The following is a 15,458-nucleotide window of genomic DNA, read 5'->3' on the forward strand; positions in this document are numbered from 1 at the left end:
TTTTGCAATGTTGTAGAAGTTAATATTTGATAGTTATAATGCACTGAAGAAGAACATGGTATCTTATTTATGATATTATCATATTTTTCGGAATCATCATGTGACACTGTTAAAGACCCAACGAAATTATTTAAAATTTTAGTGATTTGACATATCCGCGACAACGTGATCAACTGGAACACGTTGTCAAATATGTAATAGCATAGAAAGAGATATAAGAAAATAATAATTTTAATAAGTTACGTTATTAGACCTTGTATGTGTCTTCTTAATGTTAGATTTTGAGTTAAAAGTTTTTAAATTAACTCAGTGTTATTACGGTTCTAGAGCGTTATATTATTTGTATATTGAGGTGTGATTGGTGACTAACGTAATAGCGAATCGATGCATATATATGCAGAGTATTTCTTTTAACTGAAAACTATAGAAAATATAGTCTTACAAAAAATTATTTGATATTAGTATGGAATTTTCTTCTGCCTTTCAGTCTTTCATCTTTTATTATTTGTTCTTGGCGTATATGTTGAAGACTACAAAGCTTGGAACTCTGCATCCCAGAAGGAATACAGCTTCCATCTTTCGTATTGTCAGTGTCAGGCCTTTTCATTCACTCGACTTTCTTTATAAATGCCTTAAAAGTGCGGAAACTCTTCCGAGCTCAATCTCGTGAATCTCATGTTTAAAGGCCCATTTAAGACCGTGTCCGTTCCGTGTCCGAGCAGTACCCGGATAATGTCCGGGTGTTATTATATCCGCGAATATTTATATATTTTGCCGGGAACCGCCCAGGATATGCCTGAGATAAATATATTAATCAGTTTGAAATCAGATGTTATACGAGTATATACAATGCCGTTTCAACTGATCTAGCTATAATAGCAATACTTTCGGATGAAGAAAAGAAAGACGAAGAAAAGACTTATTACAAGGAAAGTTCGGTAATTTGAAAATCCAAAAAGATTTGGAACTTTGCTCAAATGTAGTCTATGTGATACTAATAACAAAACTTCTTCTTCTCCTGTTGTGTTAGGGACGAAAACACTGCCGAAAGAAATTTTGGCTTTCCATATTATCTTAAATATTTAAGAAATTACACAAGACATAGAAAAGAGGTTAAATTGAAAGTTTTAATGTTTTTTATGGCCTATATTATGGATGTGAGAAATTACTCCTACTTTCTTTTAAAATTTACTCCTACCACACATAATTTTTTAAAGTTTTATTTTTTCATGTCACATGTGTAAATATTCTTCTCTGTATAATCTCTCGTGTCTTTATTATCGTAAAACAAACTGGATATAAATAGATATTCCCGTTACAGTAGTACTTTCCCATTAATCCAGCCAGCGATAAACAGATAGAATGATCTTTTTAATTTTCGGGTTGTCGAACTTCCCTTGTAAGCGGACATCCGTTATGGTAAATCCCTGAAAAAGGAAGAATTTCGTTTTATATCATTATGTGCATGGCATTTAGAATTGTTCTCTTTTTTTGAAAGCCATATTATCTGATAAATCTAAAATCCTGTTTCATCCTTGTATTTTGTCTGCTTTAACTGCTTTCATAGTGTAGGAGGATCTTTACTAGAATTAGTTTATTTACAATAAGTGGATTAAACAGATGTTGGTTAAACAGGAAACGATGGTTGTTTAACGTGAATTAATCACAATAACGTATTCTAATTAGGACAACTAGATAGTTAATTTGCAACTCTCGTCACCATGGATCGAACGGTATCTCTCACGCGGATCATACTCTCTCGATAACGCTGGTGTCACGTAGGAGACACAAGAAATCACGAAAATGATAGATCGCCGGTGATCTCGTGTCGCAGTTCGAACGTTTCACAAATAAGGTGAAGAAATTGAATTTTGTATATGGTAATAGAATTTATTATAAAAATCCAACAGAGTGACAGTACAAAGTGTTACAACAGATTGATTTAAAATGTTACAACAGACTGATTTCGAGCGCTTATTTTGGAGGGTTTTTATACCGAGGTTTTAGTCCCTCTGGGGGGGTTGTCGTCTAATGTATCTCGGAGGCGGCCATTCCGTTACTATTTGGTTATTGTTTCGATGGATGTGGCATGCAGGATGTCCAGCCTATCTTATTACTGTTTCTGATCGGATGGCCTTCCTGAGCGTGTGATATTCCCCTCTTCTTAGATTTGCTTCGCTCCGTTGAAGCGTATGGCTCTGGTGGGTCGCCTGATTTGAATGATCCCGTTATCTTCATTTTCGGTAATATCTTGGAAAGTGACCGTCCCATGGGCTGATGGATGAATTGACGCTGTCGGTGCTTGATGCATATTGTTTACGTGAGCGGTAGGGCTTTGATACATACATTGTTAGGAAGTAATCGATGTAGACATTTGAAAAGTTTACATTTGTACATTTTTCGTAGGAATAATAATATAATGGCTTTCCGTTTGTAAAGATACGAACGTCAATTCTTTCAGCTTGGAGACAGCAGTCGGGCAAGTTTTGACTGTTTGGTTATTAATTAATTCTATTCTACGTTCAGGTGAATTGATTCTATTGTGGCTTGGTTGAGTCCTTTTACAAATGTGGATGATTGCCGTTCGTTTACAATATTTGTTTAAGTAGTGGCTATCGACAAAGGTGTATTGTTCTGAGTTGATTAGTATTAAGTTAGTTTCTACTACAGATGCGATAAATACAAAGTTTTGCTTGAAAGGTATCGGATAAATTTGTGTTATTTTCCATTCATTGTTTTCCTGATATGATAGTGTTGATAATTTCTTCGATATGTTCTAAGAAAACGTTGGCATAATTTAGTGATCTTATTACTAGATCGCTTTGGATGTATTCGAGGGTTAGAATTATCCATGTTATGGCCTCCTTCCTGAAAAATAAGGCTTTAATCTTTTACCGTGGATTCTTTGCGTTTGACCATTGGAATATTCAATAAGATAAGTGGGTGGATTGGATGAGAGGATTTCTGCCGGTCCTAGCCATTCGTGGTCTAGTTTGTTGGTTTTGTGATAGTTATGTACCTATACTTTATCTTTTACTTGGAATATTGTTTGTGTTTTGATAATTTTTCGAATCTGATCTCTTTGATATCGCTTTTTGTTTGATTTAGTGATTTGTCTTGCTTTTGCTATATAGGCGTTATGTCGATTTTTCCAGAGGTTAAATAATTGATCTTTAGTTAGGGTGGGGTTGTTTGATATTGAAGATGGCATGTTAGCTTGTCTTCCAAATTTTAGTTCAAATGGGGTCGGTCGTTTCGTCGTTTCGTGTGCCGAAGTGTTATATCTCATGCATATGAGTTTTAAATTTTCGTCCCAATCATTTTGTTCGTCGGTCGTACAAGTTCGAATAAGATCTTTTACTACAGTATGTGTTCGTTCGAGAGATCCGTTAGATTGCGGGTGGAAAGAAGTAGTTTTTATGCGTCGAATTTTGGAAGCCTTTTCAAATATATCCATCAGTTTACATACAAAATTTCGTCCCATGTCCGTGAGGATACTTTTCGGTGCGGAAAATATGTACACATAGTGATCCAAAAGTTCGTTAATGATCGAATTGGCTGTTTGATCTTTTAAAGGTACGAGAATGAGATATTTAGTTAATTGATCTTGGATAGATAGAATAAATTGGTTGCCTTGTTTGGTTTTGGTGAGAGGTCCGAATATGTCCATTGCGATTTTATCACTAGGGTTAACTATAACTGTCAGATATTATGGGTTGCTCTTTGGCCCTGATACGGTTTAATTTTTCTCGTTGGCAGGTTTCGCAGTTCTGTATAAATTCTGTGACGTTTGCTCTAAGTTTGTCCAGTGATGGTGTTCTTGTATTCGTTTCGCGGTGTGGTGTATACCTAAGTGTCCTACTATTTCGTTATGATTCTCGCGTAGTATAGTTTGTTTTTGTTCGTTATCGTAGTCTACTGGCGGATCTTGTCCAAATATCAGTTTAATTTGAGGGAATCTGGTTGTTAAAAACCTTAACATGAGTTGAATGTTTACTTTTTCTAATGTGCTGAAGATATTGTCGTTTATTCCTATATGTAAGTGTTCAGTTTGGTGTTTAATAAAATGTTTAGTTAATTGATGCAGGCAGTGCTGTTCGTTAAAGTCTCCTAATTCGGTCTTTGTAATTTGTTTAAAGTGTGGTCTGTTAGGTTTTTGAGTTATTGAAACTGGGGTGATATTGGTTCTCCAGTCGATATATTCGTCATAATAATTCGGATTTTCTAGATCGGATTGGATTTCTTCATTGATGATAGGATACAATCGGGATAGAGCGTCTGCAGCTGTATTTTCTTTTCCTTTTTTGTATTCTATTTCATAATCATACTCCTCGAGTCTCAAGCGTCATCGCATGAGTCTCGATGAGGGATCCTTAACATTTTTTAACCATTTTAAAGCTTGATGATCATTTTGAATCTTAAATTTTCTACCAAGTAGATATTGCCTTAGTCTTTTGATTGACCATACTATTGCTAGTAATTCTTTCTCGGTTGTGGAATAGTTTTTCTCGGGAGGGTTCAAGGTTCGGGATATGTAACAGCATGGATGTCTGTCTTGGGAGAGTATTGCTCCTAATCCTTCGTTACTTGCATCTGTTATTAATGTGAATGTTTTTTTCAAAATCCGGGTATTGCAGTACAGGAGCTTCACAGAGTTTTTGTTTCTTTTGTCTTTGTCAAAGGCAAGTTGTTGTTTATCAATCCAGTGGAATGGAGTGTCTTTCTTCGTGAGGTCTGTCAGTGGTTTCGCGATTTTAGAAAAGTTGCGTATAAATTTTCTGTAGTACACAACGAGTCCTAAGAATGATTTTATGTGAGTCGCGGTTTTTGGTATTTTATTAAAATCTTTCACGGCCTGAATCTTTTTGGGATTGAGTTTTACTCCTTCTTCTGTTACTACATGTCTTAGATATTCTAACTCTGGTTTCAAAAATTCGCATTTGTCCGGTGTGTCTTTAATCCTAAATTTTGTAATCTGTCTAACACAATGGCTAGATTTCGGTTCTGCTTCTGAATATTATGATATCGTCTAAGTATACGAAACAGTTATTTCCTACCAATCCCCGCAGCGCGGTATCCATCATGCGTTGAAACGTTATCGATGCGTTTTTGAGCCCGAAGGGCATTCGATTATAGTGAAAGTGACCTTGTGGAGTTGAAAATGCAGTATATTTTATGGATTTTTGTTCCATAGGTATCTGGTGAAATCCTAATGAGAGGTCTAGGGCTGAGAAAAATTTAGCTTTGCCCAAGTGATCGAGTATTTCGTCCGAATAATTAATTTTCTCCATATTTGTTTACCTGATACGTCTAATTTCTTTGGAACTACCCAAATTGGTACCCAACTACCTATTGGTTATATGGACTGTCCGATGGTTCTATGATTCGTTTCCTTAGCATGTCGTTGATTTGAGTCTCAATTTCTTTTTTATGATATTCGTGCGGTCTATAAGATTTGATGTTTATAGGTTTGTCTGTCTTGACTGTGATTGTATGTTGGGTTAAGTTAGTGCATGGTAGTGAGTCTGTTTCCATGTTAAAAACGTCTAGGTAATTGATAAGGATTTTCTCAAGGGGTTCTCGAAGTTCTGGATCAATATGTTTGGTACATATTACTTATGCAAATTTATTAATTCGTCTTAGTTTAGGGACTAGTTCTATTTCGTTTATAATATGACAGATTTGCTTACCAGTGTTGATGAAGCATATTATTGTGGGTTTTCCTTCGATGTATTGGGTTGAAGTTAAAGTTTCGCCTGGTCCTATCTTGTTGTAGGTGTTCTGGAATGGAAATATAATCTGGTCTAAGGTTAGTTTATCGTTAGTGACGTTTTATTGGTACTTTGTAAGGAATGGGAGTTCGATTATTCCATCTTCGATTAGGGGAAAGTTGTCAGGGACTACGTGGAATTGGTGATTCTTCTTGAGCATGTTTAGATTGCAAATTTTGTCGGTGGTATGTTTGTCATTTCCCATTAGCTCCCATTGTTCCGCTCACATATCCAGCTTTGAGGTTTCAAAAAATACTTTCCATTCTGTTTCTTTGTTTTTCATAATGAATGGTGTTGTAAGTTGATTGTAATGACATTGTATTCTTTGGTTCTAGTCCATTGGAGCTTTCTTCTATAATATAACAATATTTGCCTTCTTTCTAACCTTTGTTAAAGATATCTAATTATCTTCCAACACCACTGTATGAATTAGAGAAAAAGATATTTGACAATCACCTGAAGAATCTGTAACATACTTCATATTGATGATATGCAAAATGCTAGGTAACGGATGATACAACCTGGAAGGTGATGTTCTACATAAAAAAAGACCAAAATGTAGAATGCAATTTTTTTTTCATATGAGGCTTTGTTGTCGAGAAAATTAACTTCGACAATTTGTCGAAACCACCAAACCGCTCTGTGTTTTCGTCTAATTATACTTCTAACAATAGCCCATAAATGGTGAGCAACATTTGACTGTAATAATAAGTATGCATGTTATACTCTTGCCTTTTTCATATGTTTTCGCGAGCGCGAGTTCCGAGTTAAGTGGTTAAGTCTGTATGTAGGTCAATGACTGATATCTGAATCGAATTTCAGGATCCCGAAACTTTCGGTATCCATTTGGTGCTGCGCAGTATTATAGAGTACATTATATATAATATAATAGTATGTTATAGAGTGATTAAAAGATGTATTTTAAACAAATAATTTCAAACGGATAACACATACACACAAAGGCGGGATCGGCTTTTGATATCGGAACAAAATATCGGAATAGTCTGATCTGACTGATCATGCTTTTCCCTTGGGATCTCTCGCGGAATAATTGTCTTGTATAAAGTATCAATGCTCAATGCTTGTTTGATATTTTGTGAAGATACTAATACTTATACTATACAGTGTCTTTATTTCAATGCGACACACGATTTTCCATCCATTTACAGTCATTTATAAAAAAAACAACGACAAAGGGTTATTCTTTATACATATTATGTGGACAACAAATAGCAGTAATAAAAATTATGAAAATATTAGTTTATTTTCGTAGCGAATCAAAATAATCATATTTTTTAAAGGGATCTTATTTGTTTTTTTGTGTTGTAGAAAATATTAAGATAAATTGAAAAAGCATATTATATAGCATTTCCGTTTTCACAATGTCAGGATTGTAATGGTGAAAACAGTAAAAAACCTAGTACAATTTATAAGTTACGTCTATTTATCATTGACTAATTTACTGAAATTAATTTTTTTCAATTCAGTTGAATCAGATATGTTGAATTCTACTTGTTAATATCTAGTTCTAATTTCAATTTATAATATCAAATGCTTAAAATACCCTACATTTTGATTTATTCTTTTATTCGAATTAGTTATGTTCGAACTATTTTTAACAACAGGACCTTATTTTATTATTAAATATGTATCTGTAAAAGTAATTTTCTTGTATGACTTTATTCAATATACCCATTACATCTCTCTCTCCCTTTCTTTTTCTCTCAATGACTAGATATTAATATAGAAATGTGATATCTTATCAATATACAAGTTTCTGTAGTATGATCGTAATTCAGAATTGAAATTTGATTGCCTTATCTATCTGAAGACGTAAATGTTATCGATGTGTATTTTGTAATTATGTTTACTTTCTTTTTTTCTTTAGCATATGTATAAGACAATAATTTTCTTAACTTCTTTACAATGGAGCCATATTTGTCGGCATAACATTAAAACTTTTTAACTTGCTACAATCCATTTTACTATGACTTACTTTTAACTGACTACAATCCATCATTCCAGAAGTCAGTAATTATTGATAAATAACGACTGTCGCTATTTTGAATTTCAATGATCTTTTTTAATGTGTTGTGGAAATCAACATTTGGAACAACTGTTTCCTTTGCGTGTTTCCGTTGAAATTTTAGTTTTTGAGATATTTACAGAAAACTGTCGGTACTACTATAGTGAATTCTGCCCATATGTGTGTATTTATGACATTTATGACACAATCACAAGCATAACACACACGTTCGCCACTTCTTTCGCCTCTTGGCAATTTATGTATATCCGTTAATCATTCATCTCTTTATATTTGTAGCATATTTTTTTTCAAATCTAAATAATCATTCATAACTTCCCCTGTAAGACTGCAAGAAATGTCTTCGAAAATCTGTTTCGACGATAGCCCGATTTTGACAGTCGAATAACTAAATTCTGATGTCATGGCTAAAATGTTCCCAATTTGCAAATAATAGCAATATAATGTTACTGGTAGTTATGTTATTATTTATTACTCAAACCTATGGGTGACCGTCCTCTGCGGCTAAATTTGTAAGATTAATCCAAACCTAACCAAGAACACTAGTGATAAACATTTTTAATATCCCATTGTGCACATAATCCCATTGGCTATAATCCGAAAGATCCATGGAATAATAAAGCTCGTCCATCCTTCGTTTATATTGTTACGACGGTGTATGAGGTTGTTATTTGTCGCACTAAAGATGTTCCCGGAAGCGAGATATATCGTTTGTTCGAACCGATAGTAGTTTCGGCAATGACCGCGAATATTGAAAGGAGAGCGCTCGCTTCTCGACCTTTGAGAGGAGTACGGATGTATGAGCTTGTGTTGTAATATAAAAGCGTGTATAATTGTTTATTGAGTTCATTACTGTATCTTTATCAAAGTTATACAAAAAGTCTGTAAATATATAATGTGTAAAAGCTAGGTTTGCTTTAGCTTTCTAAGTTCGGCCGTGAGGTAATCGGTAACCAATTCTAACGCACACGTTGCTAGAGATGCACAATTAAGTATAGGCAGAATTCACTGTAGTGGTACCGATGGATTTTTGCGAATATTTCAAGAACTAAGATGGAGTGGCAGTTAAATGTATAGAAAAAAGAGTAATTGTTTACGAAGAAGCTCACTTCATCGATTTCGATGATTTTTGAATATGCTGCAGAAGTCAACATTTGAAACAATATTTTCTTATACATATAACCATCGCTCAGCCATAGTTTCCGACATTTTTGACATTTTTACTTTGATGTGTATTGGATACCGCTTAGGCTTGGATTAGACTAATTTACGGACATGATTATATTACATGCTTTGACTGCGATGAGTTTATAATCTCTCATTTCAATCTGTAAGCACAGGGGGAGAGAAGAGAAGATTTTTAGTTGTGTATAATAAAAAATTTAACTTACGCTTACACCAATATAGGTCATCAAACTTTTTGGTACAAATTTCGCATCAATTGATTGAAATCAGATCAGAACTTATTTAATTTCTAGCAAGTATGATTTGTATTGATTTAGGCTTGGGTTAAATACGTTAAACCACTTGTCGTGAGATGGCCGGAAAAAAATAACTGCAATAATGAATTTAAGAACTGTCCTACTAAAAATCGTTTCTTAGGTTCTACAAAATCATCGCGGGTCAAGTATGTAAATGTGATGCAGAAGAAAGTTTGTCATTTACTGAATGCTCTCGAATAACTAAGCTAGATTACATTTTTTCTCATCTACCTGTGTTTAAATATTGAAATATGAAATATATAAACCCATAATGGCCAGGGCATGTAATATAATCATGTCCGTAGATAAGTTTAACTCAAATCTAAGCGGCATCCAACGTACATCAAAGTAAAAAATGTTAAAAATATTTTCATAAATATCTTGGAAACTAAAGCCAAGCAGGGATTATATGTATAGGAAAAAGTTGTTCAAAATATTGATTTCTACAACATATTAAAAAATCATTGAAATCGGAGAGTCCGTCCGATTCATGTCCCTGATAACATTAAAAAATCATCGAATCTAGGATAGTGACAGATTTACATATAATTACTACTAAGTGTCTCAAATTTGATTCAACATGTCAATCAAGTTATTATATACAACAATGATAAATACAAAGAAAGTCAGGGTAATTATTGATATCTTACCCATCTCATAGATTTCGATAATTTTTGGATATGTTATAGAAATTAATTATTTTGAACAACTTTTTCCTATACATATAACCGCCGTTCGGTCTTTGCGAGATATTCGCAAAAAGATGTCGGTAAATATAGGGAGAATTCTTTCTGCCTATAATTGTGCATGCGTGACAACGTATGAATCATTAATAGTTGCCGACTGCCTTGAACGAGACTTCTTCATATAATTGCGATCAAATTAGGATGAGCTGTATGTATTTAGTGTACCAAATGATCCTTTCCGTCTAAAACTTACAGTCTCCTCCAGTAAAAATCAAGGCTATTCTCTCTAGAAAATTGTCAACAATGCCAAAGGACTGACCTGTACTGTCTCATGGTAGTTTCCTCTAGATAAGCAAAATGTTAGTAAAATGCCGATTTTTTCTGAGTGTATTCTTCCTTAGAAAAGCCTCTTTGATACTGTAATTGCAATCAAACACAGTTGTCTCGGCTGTGGATACACCATCCTCCTGCATAGAGTTAAAAGTAAATAAATGTCAGGCTCGTGAATTATTGAGTCTCCTACCGCTAATTCTAAAAATAAATACTACGGTTGGTTTGGCCAATCCGGGACGGCGATAATGTCCGTTGTTCTATTTTGCTTTATTTTTAGAAGCATTCTGAGAATCTGCCTGAAGGGCAGGATACATAAAATTTCAGATTCAACCAGCTTACTGTAAATACGACGATTTGTAATGCTTTTGGTTTCTAAGAAAGAAAAAGTTCGCGTTTAGCATTCATTCTATACGCAAATAAGTCATCCGTGGTTCATCTAATCTTCTAGTGATAATATCAAAGGCTCGTTGTGTTCTCACTCGGTATACTCATTCATAATTCTCAGCAGTCCGTCTGCTTATTAAAAAAAGACGATGTACTTGTCCTTTGCCTATTGACAGATGTCCCTCTCTAATTCTATTTAAACGGAAAGCGTACACCCTTCAGCGTACACTATCTTCATCGCTAAAATTTGCTTGTAATTTATGTGCAGTTTCTTTTCATTTTCTGCCCAGAATCCGAAGGCGTTGATGGAGCTGTTAGTTGCTTCTCACAACGTATTTGACGTGCTTGCATATTTCCATTCTGAACTTATTTGTTTTAATACCTTTTCTTACCCCCGGCAATTGATTAATCCACCAAGTTAATGTTAATATAGGATTAGGTGGATCAAAGGTCCGATAGGTTTGAATTGTTTTTGGGAGAATTGCTTTTCCTATAATTGAAGTTATTAATACCAATATCTTTTCCTTTTCCAACGATTTAATGTTCATTAAGCCGTATACAACTGCTAGGCACGCCCTTTCTGCCGCGAATAATGTTAGATTCGTCTCAAGTCTTCTTTCCCTGTTCCAATTCGATAAAACATTCTCTCGAGTCGATCATCAGCCGGAAAAATTTGTACTTCGTATCCGGGACAATGCTACTTTTTCCTTAGTCCTAAGACCTGAAAACCGGAATAATTTTGCCGTTTCTGTGATGTTTTTATTACATGTCATGTAAACGGCCCCAATGCACAAGATATCATTTACGAGAGCTACCAAGATTAGTTCTCGTGACTGTAGGTAAGTTTCAATATTTTGGTAAAAATAACATTGGAAGAATCGTCCTAATTACATGTACCGAAGGCATTTTCGGCTCCTTTTATGTATGGATATTGTGTAGCACGTATCCTCAAGACCTACTGTTCTGATGTGACAGCCTAGTGAAATTAGCTTCTTCTTCACCGTTCTTATGTCGTCTATTTTAAAATGCTAGGTCTAGATGAAGTTGTTCAATTTTTTTAGGTTCGGAATAAAACGTGACGATCCATCGGGGTTTCTTGACTAGGAAATGGTTTGTGTTTGCTTGCCCTATAAGATTCTATTACTGCTTTTTCTAGTAATATGTCACTTATTGAGTCCTCTCGTGCTCTAACCTATCTATCATATTTTGGGGTGGCTTTTCCTAGTTAACCTCTCTATCGAACTGTATTCTGTATCCCACAATGCAACTTGAGAAGAAATTGTTCGGTGTTATCTTTTGCTAATTATCTACAAATGAGCTTAATCTACCCGCCATTTTACTTACATTTATCTCGGATTATTCTACTTTCTCATTTTGTTGTAACTCTGATCGTATATCGATGATAACGGCATGTAAAGGGTGTTATTATTTGATCTCTTTATCGAACCTGCTACCCTGCGTCTCTTTTATCTGAGAGATTTCTACCAAAAAGAAATTCTTTCTTCAGGACATTTCTCAACTTCTTATTCATCTCAGCAATTCTCGACTTTATCTGCAAAAGATAGGTAATGAATTGTTTGTAGCTAGCATATACGTCATGCGAGTGTATATCATCTTGATTTATCTGCATCATATAGTATTATTTTGTTTTCGCATCAGACATTTTGCGAACGTCTGCGTGTGTGCCCCTGCAAGTTGGGGAAACAAAAAAGATATTTCTGTTCTATTCTACACGCATGTCATGCGAATATCTGTGGTAAAGGTCTCTGTGTGTGTGAGTGAGTCCAGCATGGCGTTCCCGAAGTTAAAGCAGGCAGCTTTGATATTCCTCTTTTCCAGTATATATTATGAAGAATGTTCGATTATATCTAATACTTACTTTTAGATCTCCTCAACTTCGCTGCGTCCCATGAGGTAACATCAGACTGCTATGCTCGAACTGTCTTTGATCACTTCTAAGTTGTTACTCCTCTGTTATGCACATTTTCCATTTGCTCCTGCAGTTTTTTAAGCTCGTTTGGTAACTCTAATTAAACCTTCCTCTTTTCCTCTTGCCCACTCGTTTGGTAATGATTATAATTAAACCTTCCTCCTTTCTTTTTCTCCATGATGATCACCGTGAAGCTCATATGAAACTAGGGCGTGTGCTCTGTTTCAAAGTCTGAACATTGTGACACATCTACCGTTGCTTGTCTTTCATGATGTTATTAGGAGCGAATACTACATACTACATTCATAATTTCGAGAACGCGGTGTACGAAGTATAATAGCAATTTCCTCTACATCTATTCTGTTCGCCGGTCCCTGTGATACTGATAACCTTTGAATTGACGGGTTTCGTCGCTTAGTTTTTGATATTTCATCGGCGATTGGTTAATAGTCCGTAATGGTTTTAATACAATTATCATATTTAGAATTCAAAAGGTAATTATTTAGAATTTGTCTTCATCACCGATTTTGATGATTTTTTAATCTGTTGTTAGGAGTATGGTTCTGAACAACTTTTTCCTATACATGTAACAGCCGTTTGGTTCTAGTTTCTGAAATATTCACAAAAACTGTCTTTAATAGCACATTGAGTCCTGTCTAAATGTGCGTATCTGTGACACAGTCACAAGTTTAGTCGGTACGTTCGCTGCTTTGTTCACGTTTACATTTATCACTTATCGTTTCTTCATCAATATATCGTACTTCACGAATCTAAAGCTCCTACGAAAACTTGATTTAGTAATAGTATACAGGGAGTTCGGTTATAGGCGTAAAAGAATTGAAGGGGCGATTCTTCAAGCTAAAATAAGATGAAAATCAAGAATAAAAACTTGCGTTTTCGCTTTGTTTCTTAGTTATTGACAATTAAAACTTAGTCAAAATATCTCTATGCACAAACAAACCTCTGTACACGAACGAAGGTAGGACGTCAGCTTAAACTGCGGGATGCGCAGGGATCCTCAAATCGAACGATACATGGATAGCAGCTTACCTTGTGCAAGTCGTAGAGAAGAGGATTGTGGAATTCAGAGACATAAGCGATCCTTTTCTTCTTTTTTTTTTTCTATATGTGGGGAAATCCTCATGGACACCCCCGTCGCTTCCCAGGAGCGGCGGGATAGTCCAGATAGATAGACTTTACTGACTAAAACCCCACGATGGTCCGCCTGACGCTCAACGGGATGCCCCGAGATCTCTTTCGAATTACTACCGGAGCACTCCTGCGTCGTCTCTCCCATTTTGGGGGAGTCATTCCTAAGTTAGTTCGGGCATTGGGAGGGACCACCCCTCTCAACGTTATCCCCTGGGCTGTCGTGCAAGTCTGAGGAGATCCCAGATCCTCCTCGGCGTGTTGGCCTCTATGACCACCTAGAGCGGTGCAGGGCCGCCCTTCGGCGCGGAACTCTACAAGGGTGGGATATTCTCACCCTCTCCCGCTTTGTCTGCTCCTTTACGAGCATTACCCCCAAGCCTTCCAACTGGGACCGATCGACACGTACCTCGTACATCCTCCCCGTTTATGTCTAAACACAGGCCGGGCGGTGGAGCGCCCCTACGTCGCTAGTCGTAAAACCATACGACCTCCGACTTGGCTGGAACACCCTCAGGCCCAGCCTGTGTATAGCCCGCATCGCGCAACGTAGGCCATTCTGCACGACGTTTTATAAGAAAAATCATAGACTAAATATTAATCCCGCCTATTCACTAAAATCTGTAACAGTGTATCGAAAATCATCCCATGAAATTTTCGAGTAGACAAAATTGTTTCCTTTAATCCTTTGCCGCTATAAATAATTAATGGAACGGATTTCTTATCCGAAGGATCGGTAGAATATTCAAGGTCGCCTATCCGCCTTTTATATATGCTATAAACAAAAGATAAGAGTTAGGTTTGGGTTAGGTCCATAGAAATATAAAAATAGAATACGCGAGTACATGTACGGCGTAAGCGAATGCAATATAGAAATCGAAAGGGAATGCTACATCGAAGTTCCTTCTGTCCTTGTCTGATCAAACATCTACACTGATGCCGTTCATTGATGTTACATTTTTATTTACTGTATGAATATGCATGTGTTATTAGATTAGGAGACAAGGTGCCTGTTTGCAACGTTCTCTTTCCATTCATGTATTTTTCAGCTCGTTCATTCACTCTATTTATATATCTCCATAGGTCATTGTATCAACTAATACTAACACACACGCTGTCATGATTGTACAATTATTCAAAAATAATTAAACAGAATTCACTATAGTGGTACCGTCATCTTTTTAGAAATACCTCGGGAACTATGGCCGACAGTTACACGTAGAATAAAAAGTTCTTCAAAATCATATCTGTCACAACATATTCAAAAATCATCGAAATCGGAGAGGACAGTTCTAAAGTTTCATTCAATATGGTTGATCTTATCTTGGTACATACATAATAGCTTTTATGTTATGTAAATTAAACGATATGTAGCATTTTATGTAAAGAATTATGATCATTTTTTCTTTTTCGAAAAATATTGTAGATATAGAAAATTGATATATTTTATTGTATTGATCATAAAATAACGCAAAGCAATTTCCCCTTTCATTTTTTCTCTATATTTGGCATTTACGAGAAAAACGTTGGTTTGTAACAATGCAATAATTCTGCAAGTGGATTATCAAAAATTGGCAATTAATTTATATATTATATATTTAATTCTCGCAGCTGTTGCGTAATAGAATAGATAGTGATACATGTATTCGTAACAATATTATTATATTATTAATAATTACA

General features: G+C 35.4%; 1 protein-coding gene and 1 long non-coding RNA gene across 5 annotated transcripts in view; one reads left to right on the forward strand and one right to left on the reverse strand.

Moving 5' to 3' along the window:
• The window catches only part of LOC122566297 (ubiquitin carboxyl-terminal hydrolase 45), a 55,334-nt gene that overhangs the window by 15,616 nt on the left and 24,260 nt on the right, over positions 1-15,458 (forward strand). The gene's annotated exons all lie outside the window — the stretch shown is intronic.
• LOC122566298 lies at positions 69-15,384 on the reverse strand. Its single transcript, XR_006316454.1, has 3 exons — positions 10,302-15,384; positions 5,691-5,781; positions 69-2,868 (listed from the first exon to the last, which is right to left on the reverse strand). It is a non-coding gene; the product is annotated as an uncharacterized LOC122566298 (long non-coding RNA).

The sequence above is a fragment of the Bombus pyrosoma genome, linkage group LG3 (genome assembly GCF_014825855.1).
Source record: "Bombus pyrosoma isolate SC7728 linkage group LG3, ASM1482585v1, whole genome shotgun sequence".
Classification (NCBI taxonomy): Eukaryota; Metazoa; Arthropoda; class Insecta; order Hymenoptera; family Apidae; genus Bombus; species Bombus pyrosoma.